This window comes from Amphiprion ocellaris, chromosome 20 (genome assembly GCF_022539595.1).
Source record: "Amphiprion ocellaris isolate individual 3 ecotype Okinawa chromosome 20, ASM2253959v1, whole genome shotgun sequence".
Lineage (NCBI taxonomy): Eukaryota > Metazoa > Chordata > Actinopteri > Pomacentridae > Amphiprion > Amphiprion ocellaris.
Genome location: NC_072785.1, coordinates 15,624,773 through 15,638,291, shown reverse-complemented (window position 1 = coordinate 15,638,291; position 13,519 = coordinate 15,624,773). Strand labels below are relative to the sequence as shown.

Here is a 13,519-nt window from a genome sequence, read left to right as displayed (position 1 = left end):
GGAATGTCTGTTAAAACCTTCTTATTTCACAAAAAACATACAGGTACAAAAATAAAAAAAATATTCTCTGATTAACTGTCGTGCAGGAGATACTTGTAACTGTCCATGGCAGTAGATGTCACCAATGGCTATATTCTGGTCATTAGGACATAATGTTTCAATTTAGTGAAAAAACATTGTTTGGTATTGTGATATGTTTTATCTAATAACCAAAAAAAAAATGAATTGTGAATTACAACATGTATGTTTGTCTGTATATTTATATATGGCAAAAAGATTTCATGCACTTTTGAGATTTTAGGATATTTTGCTCCCACAATCAGTTTAAAGAAAACTTTGGAAATACACCTTTAATTGTACATTCTACTGCACTTTGTCTATTGTGCACACTGCACAACAGACAAATGTACGCCATCAAGTGAGATAAAGTGACATTTATTAGATAATATAGACATTAGTTTAGATACACATACATATTCTGAAAATTTTTTCGAAGGGTTTTTCGTATATCATTCACAGATTGATTTATGCAACATTTAATTCCTAAGAACAAGGTTAATTTTTTTTATCCTGGCTGGCAACAGTATTTTCTGATTTATAGAGTGATATAAAATTCTGAAAATGTTTTCAATACCTAAGTTGCATATAAAACCTGTAATACCAAAAATAATTGTCTTAATGTAAGTAATCAACTGAGGAAATTTCACTGAGATTAGTTGCAAATTTTACTCCTTTCATTTTTAGTGAAAGTGCATCTTAAACCGTTGATGCCCTGTGCCCAGTACATTGGACTGTTGTATATCTCAGTCATAGTAATACATACTGAAAAACAGTCTAAATGGACAAGTAAAGACATGTAAGTCCTGTTTAGGAGAACAATTAGCAATTATTGCAAGAACAGAAATCTGAACACTGGATAAAGTCAGCTTTTAAATACTTGTGAAAAGTTTTTACTGATGGGATTTTTGCTATCTCTTTTTATCACTTCATAAATCAGATAATTCTGTCAACAAAACAGTTTTAGGAAACAATTGTTCTATAAATCAGGATTTGAATGATGTATGAACAAAACTCTCAGACAAAACCTTCAGACCGTAGGCAGGAATAAGTTTGATGTATGAAAGGACTGCTGAAATGGTGGATTCTGCCTCAATGTATAATAAAAAGCTTGTTTTGACAAAAAGGCCTTGAAACATAATTAATCTCTATTGAACAATAACACAAAATGTGGTAAAATAAACACCGAAGTGTCTATTTTGGATATTTTCTTTCCAGTAGTCTGACAGAAAGCATGTTATAGAAGCAGAATATCACATTTTAAAAAAAGGCATGTTTAATGTCTCTTCTTAAATAGACAAGGGATTAAAAGAAAATTTGACTTATTAGTTTTACCACAAAAAGCTACTCCAGTTCTGTTTTGTTCTTTTTTTTTTTTTTTTTTTTTTAATTTTTTGAGCCACAATATTAAATTCCCAAAGAAGTTTTTTAATTACTTCCTCTTTGCACCATCTGTCACCGTCACTTTTGTGGTTTTGCTGTTTGGTTGTATGTTGACTGAAGGTCAAATCAGCATCATGAATAGTAATAGTAATATGTGTTTTTTTTTCTGCAAACATGAATTAACTGCAACAAATTGACGGAACTACTCAAGCGTTGAATTTGATATATAGGGAATGAGTTTAAAAAAAAAGAGAGTGCACATCTAGAGTGATTAATTACTCCTGCATCAGGAGGGCTCTCTGCTCAGTATAACAGCTGAAGTCCTGTTGAGTCAGGTACTGTAGCTGTGTGGATGTGTTCAGCTAGAAACTGAACCCTGCTGGGCATTAACATCTTGCCTCCTTCTAGTTAATTCTCTTTTGATCAAAAGCACGAGGGGTTAATTTGGTTGACTGGCAAGGCCAGCTGGTCACCGTGGTACAAATCAAATTGTTTGGGTGGTTTTTGCTTGCTGGCTCAGTGGGTTTTGTGCTTTTCCACACCTTGCCAACAATGACTTGCTGCCTTAAAGAACTATATGAAACTGTACTCGACTACACATAACTGAGTAATGAGATATAGGAAATTGTATTCTTTTTTCTGAATTAACATCCAGTTAATCTTCAGCCAGCAGTGATTTGGCAGACAGTAAAAGCCTTTTGACAAATCACTCAAGGACCTGTCAGCTCTGTACCTTGTTGCTCTTGGGAAGTCTGAGTCTGAGTGGAAACACTTGGCCAAGGCTGCTGCAGACGTCTGATGGCCGCTGAGCTCAGTCAGCCCGGTATATCCCCATCTCTCTTGCCTCGGGGCTCTCATCATTAGTGGGGAGCTAGGTGTTGTGTGAGAATAAAAATGAGTTCACTGACAAGTCAAGAGTTCCCCTCGTTCACCCCAACCCGGCACTGACCCTGTGTTGGAGCTCTAGTGACTTTTCTCTGAGGAGGTTTTATCCAAACACAATCCTAATCCACTCAAATTCTTTGTCAGTTTGATACCCTTTCTTTCTGTCTTAGGTCTTTGTTTCGGTTATCGTCTTGTTACATTCCAGCGTCTGCACTATTCAAAGGGGTCTCTCCTGTCAGTCTGAATCCAAAGATTTTGTAATTCAGCTCTTTAATCTAATTTGACGCGTTACAGAAGTTTAAATCCTATAATTGTTGGTGTGAAACTCCAAGAGAGAATTGTATTCAGATAGTTAAAATACTCATGAGCTCATGTTTGCAGAGAGAATGTGGACTATGACTTCATCTGTATTATTATTATTACAAAATCAGGCCTTTTGACCCCTCACTCCCTCCTGCACCCAGGCTAGATCGCTGCATGTGCCCTCGGCCTTGCTAGTGGTGGTAGTTGCCCAGTTTCGGATTTACAGCACTGCAGTCCCACAGATTGGTCTGTCTAAACCAAGCCTGCGCTTTGAAGAAGACCCATAAACCTGACCACATGCTGCCACTTATTCACAGTAATTAAAACAAGCTGGTGTGGAAAAAAGTCCTTAAATTATCAGAGGCTAGGCAAGATGTAAGGCTCAGTCACACAGTCTGTGGTCGTGCTTCAGGCAGGTCGTAACTATTGACATCTCCATCCCCAAAACAGATTGCATGTGAGAGGAGTTTTGCACTAAGACAGAAAACCTTTAAGAGGTATAGTCCCGAAAGCTCTCCCCCATATGTACAGTAAATTATTTCAGGATGGATTACAGTTCCAACTACATGCCACTGAGCTGAGATAATGCTACAGGCAGTAAATTAAACTAAAACAATCTATTCTGTGACAAATAAATGAATTATCCTTTTAGAGACAACTTCAAACTTGCTACTGTGTGTAATTTAGCCAAGCAGGGGTTGGGGAATGAACAAATGTTGCCATTATAAGGTGTATAAGGTGCATATTATCCTAGCAGAACTCTTCGCTCTCAAACTGCAGGCTTACTTGTTGTTCCTAGAATCTCTAAAAGTAGAATGGGAGGCAGAGCCTTCAGTTATCAGGCACCTCTCCTGTGGAACCAGCTCCCAGTTTGGGTTCGGGAGGCGGACACCCTCTCTATTTTTAAGACCAGGCTTAAAACCTTCCTTTTCGACAAAGCTTATAGTTAGGGCTGACTGGGTGACCCTGACGGGGTGAGCTGGTGTTTTCATTTGCACAACTGACTTCCCCTCTTGACGTCCCTTTAGTTTGCCCCTAGTTATGCTGCTATAGGCCTAGGCTGCTGGGGAACCTCTCTTGATGCACTGAGCCCTTCTCTAACTACCTATGTATTTACTATATATACCATTATTGCATTACATTCACTCTGTTTCTTTCTGTGTCCTTTCTCCGAGTGTCCCTGGTCCCAGAGCTGGATGCTGGATGCTTCAGATGTGTGGCTGTGTTTTATGGTCCTTGTGTCCCACCCCCCCACCTCTCTATCTCTACCCCTCTATCTGTATCCCTCTATCTCTACCTCTCTACCTATACCCCTCTACTTCTATCCCTCTATCTCTACCTTTCTACCTCTTCTGTCCCTCTCAACCCGCCCGGCCAGCAGGCAGATGGGTCCCCCCACATTAGAGCCGGGTTCTGCTCGAGGTTTTTTTCCCTGTTAAAAGGGTGTTTTCCTTGCCACTGTCGCCTTTTGGCTTGCTCTGGGGGTCAGGCATATGGGTTCTGTAAAGCGTCTCGAGACAATTTGACTGTAATTGGCGCTATATAAATAAAATTGAATTGAATTGAATTAATGTGGTAGATGATATATGGCTAATAATTGTGATTCCTCCCCCTTGTATTACGTTTAGGTGATGAAGATGCAGGTGTCACACACACTCATACAGCTACTCGGATGCCATCTGACAGTGAGCTGGCAGTGTTGTACGCTTCATTATGTCATCGCAAATTGGAATATGTTGTTATAGGAGCGAGGGTTGTATTTATATATTTTTTTGTTGTGTGCTTATGTAATTTTCTTTACACAGAGACTGAAAAGTGAGAATTGACTACAATATGTGAATCAGAATCGAATTATTTATGCAACAGACGTTTCATAATCATGATTGGTCAGTACATGATGCGCTGACCTTGTCAAACAATGATAAGAACTACTTTCTACAGCACATGCACTAACCTTGTTTTATCTGCGCTCTTATAGTCTCTTGGTCCAGATTGCTAGTAGATAACTGCTGATTTACATAAAGGCTTTGTTTAGAAACACTGCTTTAAAATGCTTTCAGAATACTGATGTGAAGAGTTAATGTGCAATGAATATTCATTATCTAAAAAAAACCAAACAGCACAGTTGAGCCAAAATAAATAAATAAATAAATAAATAAGCAGTGTAAAGTCCTTGATTACATCAGGTAGCTGCTTTGCTGTGGAAGTTTGTGTCTTTTTAAGGTTTTAGCTCTTAGATAAAATTGCACTCAGGAGATCACTGGCTGTAAAAAGAATTCATTATTCCCATGGAAGAAGTGAAATAATTTGATTCTTGAAAAAATGCTTGCTGATATATTGCTGTTAATTGAACAGTGAAACTGAATAGCCAGCCATTCCATCAGGTTGTGCTCTCTTAACAGATGGGCAGGCGTGATGAAAAAGACCTTTATTAATTAGTCTGTCTGAAGACATTTCTTCATAACCGACAGCCTCCTCTACATTTAAGTTTCAGCGGCCACCAGGCAGACTCTTAGCTGGCTCCCAGCAGCAACCATCTGGTGGACAGCAGAACCGGGCTACAGGGTGGCTCCCCACTCCATTGAGCCGTCACATAGCCCAAGGACACAAGCGAGAGCCTCATCCTGAAAGGTCTGTACTCTGTTTAGTCTGGTACCTCTCTGGGGGGATCAGGGGTCAAACTGCACCAAGATTTGTAATCTTGTAGTGATATGTCAGATTGAATGTGATGGTTGTTGGTGTGATAATGGCTAAACAGAATTGCGTTTACATGTGTTAACTAGTGCTGAATGCATCATTAATCTTGGTTTTGGCCTCCGACAATTAAATGAACATGACTGACTGCGATATTGGGGTTTAAAATGTGTACTTGGCTCATAGAAAACTGCTGCATATCAAATGAAGTGCCTCCTAAACTAACAGCCAGCAAGCCATCAGAGAGCAATCGAGATATTTTGGCTTCATTTTTGGGGAGCCATCATGCTGCTGTGCACGAACCCCTGCAGCTGCGGTCTGTGCAAAATTTTCTTGGATGTTGCAGCTGCAGTCAAGAGTAGCAGAGTAACTTATAACAGAGAGCAGACTGGTGGATAAGAAGTCAAATGTCTGGAGCAGAAAGTGAAGAGCTAGTCCCTCAAAACATACCATCATCTTTTGTGTAGAAGTACTCATGGTTTAGGGCAAGCGATGCTTAGCAAGAACAAATCATATGCAAAATTGCATGACATTTGTGTCCGTGCCACAAAGCAGCACAGTAACTTGTTCAAGCACGTTGTAAAACACCATCAACTGCAGTACAATTAATGCACTTTAGAAAAACCATTTGGTACAATTTAATTATAATAGATGCTCTGACATCTCTGCAAAATTGATGTAAAATTTGTACAGTAGCACAATATGGAAGTAAACAGTACTCTATTTAAGTGTGAGTGTGCCCTAAAAATGCTTTCCCCCCAAAATCTGTAATTAATCATGATCTCAATATTGATAAAAAATAATCATGATTATCATTTTGGCCATAAGCGCACAGCTCTAGTGATAAGTATGTAGCATGTTGCACTTACTATAGATAAATTAAATCTATCCCTGCAAGGTAGGGATATATAATTTAATTTTTGTAATGATTTAAGTTTTCATCAACCTTTAAGTGCTCAGATCACATGTAAATGGTTTTCCAATGTTCCATCCCTCCATCAATTATCTATACACCACTTCACCACTTCACAAGGTTGCGGGGGACTAGAGTCTGTCCTAGCTGAGGTGAAGGCAGGGGACACCCTGGACACGTCTTCAGTCTATCACAGGGCTACACATAGAGACCAACAGTCACATTCACACCTATGGACAATTTACAATCACCAATTAACCTCAGCATGCTTTTGAAGCTGGAGAACCCGGTGAAAACCCATGCATGCACAGGGAAAATTCCACACAGAAAGATCCCTGGACAGAAATGGAGGATCTTCTAACTGTGAGGCAACAGCACTAACCTCAGAGCCACTGTGCAGCGCTTCCAGTGTTCCTTTATTAGTAAAACCATATGCTTAATGTAATTTGACAGCTTACAGAAAGATTACTACTTCAGACTGCATTTTGAAAGGTTGCAGGAGATCCTCCCATCAGCAGATTGCAGGGCACATTTTACAAGGTAATTGTTAAGTATCTTCTTTCTGCTAGGGTGATTTCACTGTCTGTTCACTGTGATTGGTAAGCCATATATCTTATATCCTGTTCCTTTGTGGTAGGTAGATCAGCCCATGTTTAAGCTGTAAGAGCATTGCACTCTCCTTATTCTGGATGAGCTGTAACTCATAAACTGTAGAGACTAAGGTGGTTTCAGGTAGTGTTAAACTGAATTGAATTTTCTGTCCTCATTTGATAACACAGTTTCTTTCTCTTTTTACAAAAAAGAAATATATTGTGGTATATCTTGTTGAGAGGGGCTTTGATTGCTTTCTGAGAAACCCTTATGTATCGAATCAAGCTCTCCGCCTCTGTGAAGACTGAGTATATGCGCACCGACAAACCTTCAAGTGTGAGAAATCTTACCACAATATACTGTTTTGATTTGTTTGTTCACTGAGAAGTGGAACACCAAATTGCAGTGTTGTGTGCACACCTCAGACACAACAGTCGACGTGCGTAGAAAATTGGCAGATAACTAAGTGCAACTATAAGTGCTATTGTGTCTGTAAAATTGTTTAATTTTCTGAAAATTACAACTTTGAAGAACAAGGTCTCATATCTACATTCTTACAGTGATGTAGGATTCACAGGAAAGCTTCTCATAGACTAAAGCTGCAATTCTGTCTGGATTTATTAGTAGTACTATATGGTTTTTTTTTTTAAAGGAAGAAATTAAATGTGATGTGCATAATATCATATACCCACTCCTGTGTTTGGCATCTATTGTAGTTTAACTTATTGTGATAGCTTTTTGTGCTGCATTTACAGTGCTTGTTTACCATGAATGAAAAATTATAATTAATAGTTACGGTCCAACCTTCAGGTTAATCAACCAATGAGACAAAGCCTTGTTCTATCCATCATGCTTTCTCTTACCCCTCACTCACACCTTTTTGATTATGTGTGCTGTTTTCATTTACACATGTAGATGATGATGATTATAGCTGCAAGGTGTTTTTTTTCTTCAGGCGTTTCCATTGCAGCAGTGAGGGGCCCTTTCATTGTCAACACTGAGATACAGTGCATTGTCTCATCAGACAGTTTCAGAGGCGCCACAGCGGTGACAGCCCAAACACTGTCTTTGTGTTCCCTCTCTGTCTCCCACATTAGACTGTGATTGGTGCAGGTTGCTGACAGGAGGCTGTCAGTAGTTGTAGTGTCTGAAGTGGAATATGTGCGAGTGAAGGGGTTAATTACACAAAATTTAAGACCTTTCTTTGCCTCACCATTCATGCTGTAGCCAATCACATCCAAGAAACACACTAATCAAACGTAGGCTGGCAGCTCTGCGCCGTGGCAACAGTTGCTGTGATGGCGACTTGTCTGGCAGGGTGCGCATGTCCTGCTGTTTGCCTATTTGAGTTGGTTGGCAGGCTGTTACAATCCCCCTTCTCTTTCATTGCTATTCATTCATAGCCAGAAGAAGGTGGAAAATAAATGTGTTCCCTAAATTACTGACAGACTGGATCCTTCTTACTCATGTCTGGTTTGGGCTTCAGAAAGGCGAGCAATCATAAAAATAGAAATCATTTGTCTACTGTTCAAATACACAATACATCAGTAGGAGACTCATTTTTAATCCCAGCACTTTGGGCGGAAAACAAGGTATATCGTTGTGTTCTCCACATACCTTTTATGACATAAAAAAATATCTGATTGCAAACACAAAGCTATGCATTTTACTAAATGTGTTACGTGTAACAATATTCTAAAGAAACGACAAAATGAACATAATCCATCTTTTACGAAATGTGTTTGTATGTAGTTTATACAGGAGGCGTTCAGTTCTGCTTCTTGACCTGTGGATGTTGGGTGCTGGTTGCACTACACCAAAAACAGAAGAAACACACTCAGTCTTGTTTAAGTGACAGACTTTGAAGCTGAACACAACCACAATGAGAGATGGCTTTCCTTCCCAGCCTCTGTCAGTGTGCTGACACTTCAACATGAAGACCTTCGTCCACAGCTTGAAAAGCATTGCTGCCACCAGTCACTACATGTCAACAACATCTATCTGCTGCCAGAACTCAACTGCTACTTTCATCTACTTTACTTTAGAGCATGACCTCTTTGTCCTGTCGCTGGTGCAAACATAGACTTGCATGGTACCTTGAGTGCAGGACCTCTCACCACTGCAGTAATGAGGGCGACTGAAGCACAGCATACGGTTTTGGATGACAGTGACACATTATGAGTTAACATAGGAGAAAACCTGAATTTGTGAAACTGCAGAGGCATGTATCTGTGTATTGTTCTAAAATGATGAATAATTTATTATGATCTCTGGATTTTAGATAAACCGTGAATTACTTTTATTCTGCAGAAGGACCCTGCTAATTATTTTCTTTTGTGATTATATTTCTCTGTGGATCCTCATATGGAAGTTATGTAAATTCCCAAAGGTATTAAAACCAGAGTAGCAGGCATTTTTTATGATTGGTTTTATGATTGGTATCATAGAATATATTATAATTCTGTTTGGTTAGGTGTTGTGTAAAGAGGATCACTTTTACAACAAAGTGCTTTTTTTCTTTTGCACTGTGCTACAAGAAAGTATTTTGACTCTGGTTCTCTGACAATAATGAAACTCCTCTGAGGATAGAACGAAACATAGTGTCCTTGACGATGCCCAGCCTCTTTCTTTTCCAAAAGAACAAGGCATTGTTCAAAATGGCAACCGTAAGATTATTTTTGGTGTCAATGTCCCCAAGGTAATGTTCATTGTGTTTTACTATATGTTGTTCCATAGCAACCGAGATGAAATGGTTTTATTGATTTGCTCAAGAACAAATTAGGCCTCACCCGGGAGTAGCCATGCAATTCACTCTGTACTGGTCCTGTTGTGCTATAAGCAACCCTCAACAGATATTTCTTCCTCCTCTTTAATTACCACTGGTTACCTGAATGGCACGGCACACGGAGAGCTGCCCACACAATTAGCTGTCAGCTGTTTTAAAGCACAGCTCATTGATTAGATCATGATTGTTAATAGGACGTGAAATCTCAATGACTTCTCTACTGAAATAGACAACAATGGATGGAGGTTTTACACTGATACCAATCTAAACACTTCTGTACGTGGATGCTTGAATCAGGTACTTGAAAAGACGGCTTTGGCCTAACAGCATTAAAAGTCACATTAAAGGTAAAAACATTTTTAGTGCATTGTTTTTATTTGTTTATATGTTGATAATATAATATAGTGGTTGTAGTTGTAACAAAGTTATTTCAGTAAAATAACGAGAAACTAAATCTGTTGAATCATGCGGTCAGCTTATCATGTTGTTTGTGTATATAGCAGTATACAGTAATCCCAATCTGTTGCCATGATATGTAGCTGATGATGTCCTCCCTGTTAGATTACAGAAAGTAAGTCTTACTATTAAAACCTGTTGCTCCAAGTGCAAACTACAGTGCTATCTTTCAGTGAGGTTTTGTCTTGTGAAAAGACCACAGCTATAAGGTATTATAACAACATCTGTTAGAGCAGAAGCACATTTATCTTGTCCTGTTTTGACAATTTTATATATTTATGGCTCATAATTTTCTGGGTAAAAAACAACTAAGCCAAACATTTTATTTATTCTTGTGACAAGGACAGTAATAAAATACATCTGGTAATAGAAGTATGTGTGAAAATGCAAATTAATTGCTGAAATGACAAAGCTTCTCTAAATAATAATATAAAGATTACAGTGTTGCCTTTTTTGAGAAACACTTTTTACCCATTTTGATTGTCCAACACAAAAAATAATGAGCCGCCTATATTCTGAAGTGCCTGTGCAGGGAGCTACTGTGTGAGATTAAAGTTCGACAGTTAGACATTGAACATCCAGATCTCAGCATGTTGTTTCTTTGTTCATTTGTGATCACATATCTTCTCTCTGGGAATGCGACTAGTCTGGGTGGACAGGTGGGTCTGTGCCTACAGGCGTGTGAACTGGAGGCCTCAACAGCTCCACCATCCAGACTTTGTGCTCAGGAGACTTCAGGCGGACGTGTGGTGTCCCTCCTCCTCCTTCCCTCTCCACAGTTCCCTAAACACAGTTGTTCATGAATATGGATGGCAAGCAAGACTCCCTGGCATCATTAACGTGCCACAAGCCCATATAAATCACATCACCATAAAACCTCCAAATGCTCTGATAGAGGAGGTAACATGATGACAACCGGCTGAAGTCAAAAAGACAAATAATTCTTGAGAAGAGAAAAACACTGTAGATTCTTGGTTGGGGTCTTGTTCCACGCTTTGATTATCCTTTATATTACGCTGCAGTTGTGTTGTGGTGTTAACAGCCTCAGACTTCTCATGTGACTGCTGGATGCAGTTACACGCAAACAGTTTATCTTTGCTGAGATGATGACAGGCACTAGTGCACAGCTGCAACAGACATGAACCTTAGAAGCCTCTCCATTCTCAGCATGTTGAAGGAAAGCTCTTACATCTTTTCACTTTGAAAAATGTGTGCACATGTTAAACCCTCTGTAGCCACTTTTGTTAGATTAGTTTACTGCCTAGTTTGCAGGGTTTGCCCCAAGATGTTTTACTCTGATGGTCAGAGCAATATGATTTGATGTAGAAAAAGAAAAATGTAACCACGTTATGTTGCTAGTTTCAGTATTTAAATGCCAAACCGAGTAGTGTTAAAATGGTGAATGCTTGTTTATTAGGTTCAAATTTTGTATCTTTGACAATATATATATGTGGAGAGGTTAAAGCAGAAGACATATAAATGGCGCAATCAGCAGCTGAAATCTGTACTGAAGGTAACTTAACTCTTTGTTCATTCTGTCTGACAAGGCCATGAAACACACAGAGGGGCTTGGTGCGTATTGTTGCCTGTTAAAATACCTCCTAACTATCTATACTGCTCTTGAATATGAACATTTAGCACTTTGGTTTACGATATATGTGAACATGCCATATGTATCCCAAGACCACTGTCTTATGCATCAAATGTTTCTGCTCGCTAAACTTTCACCACACTACAGTGTGAGATGCTCAGTTTATTGTTCTGGGATATATAGTAAACTGTAAAACTGGCTTGACCTGTCTTCTGTTTAACTCACAAGTGTTGTGTGGTTATAAAATCCATTTTTTTTACACTGTGCGGTGTTCTTCTGTCTGATAAGTCTTTGAATTGAACTTCTTGGTTTATATTTCAGTTTGTATAGTGAATCTGGACTAATTCTCTGCACCACAGAAGAAAACACAGTGGTGGGCATGTTTTGTTTGTTTGTTTTTTCCATGACAATGCACCCGAGCAAACATCAGATAGACTGCCGAATCTGAAAAAGGAGGTGCTTTGGGTTTGACTTTTTGCTGTGTTTGATGAGAGTCTTCCCTCCCATCCACACATGAATATGGAGTAGCAGGGTCTCGATGAGGCAGTCAGGCATCTCCTCTCTTCTCAGAGTAACTTCAGACGAGGTTCCTTGCGGGGGGTCTGCAGTGGATTCTGGGGGGCGCCACAATGCCAGGCTTCTTCACAAACCTGGCACTTTTGTCTTTGGAGAGAAGCCATGCAAAATTCATTGTTTTCACCCCACAAAGGATGGATAAATATTTTTGAAGCATATGTATAAGAAGAAGAAAGTAGTGGTGCCTTAGCTTTATGCTGGAAAGTCTTTCTTCTCTCTTTCTTACTTTCCAAATACACTGTACTGATCTCTCCTACCTGATCAGTGCAAGGGTTATGGAGAATTATTCATTATGGTTGTCCATGACTGAACATTTAGATCTTTCATAAGATCATTCATGCAAGTGGAAATTACAGCAGTATTTTCACATTTTTAGTTGTAGAAGTAACAATTTTGGTGACATGTTCTTTTTAGCTCAATAATATCCTCAAATGCTTTATTGTACACCATATGAAATAGTGCTGTTCCTTCAAATGTGCCCCATTTCCACATTAGAATGAATAGCTCATTTGTTATGCCATGTATTTCATTGTAAAGTAGCTGTAAGACCGCAATGACTAATGCTATATTTTCATGTCTGATCAGGCTGTGATTTCCTCAGAGACACTGCACACTAGAAAATTGTCCATTTACAGCTGCGGAAATCCCAACAAATTTTCTGAAAATGATACCCTGTAACGTAATTAAGACAACTTTACGGCAGTGCTCGCCCACTTCATATCGAATTAGATTAACAGTTGCCGAATGCCGATTTTAAACAAATGATGTAATTACAACTACAGGTTGGGTGCTAAAGCAATTATCACGCAGAGTGAATATTCCCTGATCAGATTAGAAGGGTGAACTTCAACCCTTCCACATTGAATAAGACATAATTCATCTACAAAAAGCATGGCTACACCTCCCTTTGTCTTTGACTTGTCTTTCATATTAAGGTTGTTACTGAAGGATCAGTCATTGACATCCACTTGGCCTACTTAACCATATCTTTGTCTTACAGGTTATGTATAATCTAGAAAATTATGTTACATCTCTTTTTCACATCTGAATTTGGCCCATGTTTTCCCCTTTTCTGCCAAAGCTATGCAAATCAGCTTTGGCGGAATTCTTGACAAAATCCTCGATGGAATCATATTTAGTGAAGAAGCAAAAGACTGAAGTCAGATATTTTATAATTATTTAATAATTGCATTTTTGAAGTGTATAACATTACCTTGAGAGGAGATGAAGGTAAAGGTTGGGGATAAAGGGAGGTAGGCCCATGGACACAGGTCATTATTATTGC

The 13,519-nt window shown here is 39.0% G+C and overlaps 1 long non-coding RNA gene across 3 annotated transcripts in view; it reads left to right on the top strand.

Annotated features, from left to right (window-relative positions):
* The window catches only part of LOC111578966 (uncharacterized), a 38,892-nt gene that overhangs the window by 703 nt on the left and 24,670 nt on the right, over positions 1–13,519 (top strand). For 2 of the 3 annotated variants that reach the window (XR_008600047.1, XR_002747037.2), the window contains exon 2: positions 5,117–5,259. This is a non-coding gene — a long non-coding RNA (uncharacterized LOC111578966). Of the gene's footprint in view, positions 1–5,116; positions 5,260–8,578; positions 9,417–13,519 lie in introns of those variants that run through there. The other variant, XR_002747038.2, reaches the window with a different exon arrangement.